At 37.5% G+C, this 3,755-nt stretch overlaps 1 pseudogene; it reads left to right on the forward strand.

Annotated features, from left to right (window-relative positions):
- Positions 1-1,248: 1,248 nt before the first annotated feature.
- On the forward strand, positions 1,249-1,819 carry LOC102862868 (annotated as a pseudogene).
- The last annotated feature ends 1,936 nt before the right edge of the window (positions 1,820-3,755 follow it).

A 3,755-nucleotide genomic window follows, 5' to 3' on the forward strand; every position in this document is an offset into this window, starting at 1 on the left:
CCAATGCCTTTTATTCTGTTCTAGGGACCTGTGTATTTGTCATTTCTCCTTACTCTCCTCTAGTCTATGACACTTTTTCAGAATTGCCTTGCTGTTAAATATCTTGCTAGTTTTCAGGTCAGATTTGTTACAGAACTTTGCTAAACTTGATTTAATTATTTCAGATCATTCTGGGGATATTGGGGTTTGTGAGCATGTTCACAGAGGAAAAGTACCATTTTCATCCTACAAAAGACAAGGAGATCGGCCATCTTTCTCCCATGGAGTGGATTCAAACTACCTGCCTTGGGTTGGAAATGGAATTCTTTCCCCACTAGACCACCAGCGCTCCCTTTCCCATTATGAATCACTATCAATTTATCCTTTAGGTTCTTAGTTCGTTGTCCTGCTAACTCAAAGGTGGCATTCTTTTAGAGGGTGGAATCCAACAACAGTTCCAACAGGAGAAAGATGGACAGTCACTTCTCTAGTGATTCACAGGCTCCTGAAAGCCTGCTGAAGGGTCAGTTACGAAACAATTCCTACTCAACTGCAACGTATTTAAGTTTGGAAGAACACATGGCCAAAACATTCAGCAAAAATTCAAAGTCGTCCCTCCACTGGGTTTCAGAGGCTGTAAAATTCACCTCAATCTCTGGTTCATGAGCCCTTCAGAGAATTTTGATGTATAGGTTTAACAGCACAACACACAAATTCATCAGAGCTCATTCCATCACTTGTCTGGGCGTTATTGTACTTGTAATAATCCTTCCTTTCTTTTTCAGTGAAGAATGGACTTATGACACATGTTTTACCAATAGGACATGAAGGGAGGTTTTCTGGAAATCATTAGCAATAGTATTCTTATATCTTCTTGAAAAGACCCTTTGTCCTTCCCTATGTTTTCATGAATTAGATGATGTTAGAAAGGTCCAAGTCTCTCACATCATCTAATTAATGTAAATGAAAGAGATGAACAAGGGTCTTTAAAAAAATTATCTCTGGTGGCATAGTCCATAAGAAGTTACACTGCTAATCCAAATGTTGTGCCCTACCTCTTTGATGGTTTGAACCCACCAACCACACTGGGGGAAAGGTGGGCAGTTTCCTTCTGAGCTAGTCCATGAAACCCACTAAGAGTTGATTCTGTCTTGAATACAATGAAGTGTCTTGTTTGCTTGCTTGCTTTTTGAGAGAAACTGGGGTAAAATTTTATCATCTTAAAAACTTAAGACTTTCGTTCTTTCCTTCAACACTACAGCTGTAGCCATGAGTATGCTCAGGCTTTCAGAAGAGGTTTGCTTCCAGTGTCCTTTGTTGTGGCCAGAAAGTCTGGTGGGACGCCAACGACACCAGTGAAATTGTCAATGCCAACTTTCGGCAGCAAATCTGGAAACTGTTCAAAGATGACCTAATGTCACTGCAAGCCTATGGCTGTCCATTCTCGGCTTAGTGCTGAAAGAAATACCTTAGTTCAAGGGAAAGACAGGTATATGGGCAAAGGCAAGTTAAAGGGTACTGCCAGTGTTCGAATGTCAACACTGTGAGCTGGATGAGGAGGATGAGAATTCTGTACTGGCTGCTCAAAATATACTTAAGAGTCTAAAAGATTGATCACCACATGTTTCACAGCCTGTACCTGAAAGTAAAGGAGAATGTGTTTAAGAACAAGTAAATTCTCATGGAACACATTCACAAGCTGATAGCAGACAAAGCTCACAAGAAGTCTGACCAGGCTGAGGCCTACAGTCTAAGACCAAGAAAGGCAAGTGCCCTAAGGAGTGGCTCCAGGCCAAGAAAGTTCATCAAGACCCTGCCTAGAAAGGAAGACACCAAGTAATATGGCTCTTCCCTTGTTTGTACATAGTGGTCTTGGCAGCTATATAGGTTAATCCTGTAATAAAACAAACCTTTATCTGCCTGAATAAGAAACAAAACCAAAAACAAAGAACAAACAATACAGAGGCCACATAAAATAGAAGCAGAACCAGAAGATTTACTGGAGAAAATAGAGATGCTGGGTTTATTGTTAATAATATTGTCCATCTATGAACATCAATTTTACCATCTGAGCTATGTTTATATTAATTTTACTTAAATACATTTGGATTGTAGAGTAAGAGAGATCTCTAAATATCATACATGCTGGTGCTCGTGTACAAATACTAATCTTTCCCCCATTTCCCCTTTTCAAGTAATGAAGAGAGCCAAAAATAGATCTTTTAAATCATAGTAGAGTTTTGTCTTGTGTTTTTCCCTCTAATCAGAAACAGATATAGAGATTGTGTATATTCTTGATAACAGAAAAATTCATTTCAGCTGGAAATTGAATTTTGGGCTTTTGTATCTCAAAACTTAAAAAAAAAAAAGCCATCAATTTAGCTAAAGAAACTTTCTAATATATTTTTACCACTTATGTTGATGTCTATCTACTAAACAAATATTTCTATTAAAAAAGATAATATGATTTATTTCTCTTCCCAGGTATTTTCATGAATTTTATTTATAGAAGTAACTTGACTTTTAGAGTTCAAACTGTTATCTACAAAATGTAATGGGATCGCTATTTATAGCAAGATGAAGTACTACTGAAAAGCTAATGTATCATGGTCTATTTTAGTATTAATTTGAATTAATCTATCTGTCATATGGCTATTGATATATTGTTCATTCTGAAATAGTTCTTTACTGGCTTCATAATACATCAAAACTGTACCGACTAGAAATCTGGTCTATCTGGGAATTTAAAAATAAAACGTTTGCTTTACGATGAAAAATATTATTCCAGGTACTGGTGAATTAAGGAGATGCAGAATAATAAACAAAGAAATGAAAAGAAGATGAAGTCTTTGCCAAAAAAAGCAATTAATAGGTTAGTGAGAGTGATGAGAAACTTAAAACAAAAAAGAATACATATAAAGGATAAAGTCATATTGGGTATTCTTTTTTTTGTTATTTGTATACTAGTGTTCAGGTCTTCATTCATAGGGTCGCTATGAGTCATCTACAACTCGACTGCACCTAACAACACCAACAACAACATAGAGAGAGCTCTGTGAGCCGTTTGGATTGAAAGTTATGCTACCAAGCCAAAGGTGGGTGATTTTAATCTGTGGCCCTCAGGCCTGGTTTTCATCAAACATTCTTCTAAGTGGAATAGCACTCACTGGTCTGTCCATTTGCTGTACAGATGTAACTCATGTTTGCTGTGATGCTACACTCTGTGACACTGATGTACCAAATGTGATAACAGTTACCCATGGTGGGCAGTGTTTGGTGGAGCTTCTTGATTAAAACCAGCTTGGAAGCAGGAGTGGCATCCACTTCCAAAATAGCTTGCCTCCAGAAACTCTATGAACTTGGAGAAATTATCAAAGTTATACAAGTGGTCAGGTCTTTTGTTCATAGGTCACTATGAGTTTATGACTCGACGGCACTTACCACAACAATATATCAAATTTAACTCACTGTTATTGAGTTGATTCCAACTCACAACGGCCCTCCATGATAGTAATGGAGATGATCAGAGTGGCAGTTGAGGCCGTTTTCTGTTGATGTACTCTTCTAGTAATTTTTGGATAATCTTCAGCAAGATTTTTCTTGCATATGATATTCTTTTGTGATTTTCACCCTCTAATAGATCAGCTTTTTTAGGGAATGGGAATAAATACATATTTCTTCCAGTTAATTGGCCAGGCAGCTGTCCTCCAGATTCCTTGGCACACGCTCATGAGCACATTCAGGCCTGCATCTGTTTGTTGAAATATTATAGTTGG

This window comes from Elephantulus edwardii, unplaced genomic scaffold (genome assembly GCF_000299155.1).
Source record: "Elephantulus edwardii isolate Elephantulus edwardi_28Jun2011 unplaced genomic scaffold, EleEdw1.0 scaffold00003, whole genome shotgun sequence".
NCBI lineage: Eukaryota > Metazoa > Chordata > Mammalia > Macroscelidea > Macroscelididae > Elephantulus > Elephantulus edwardii.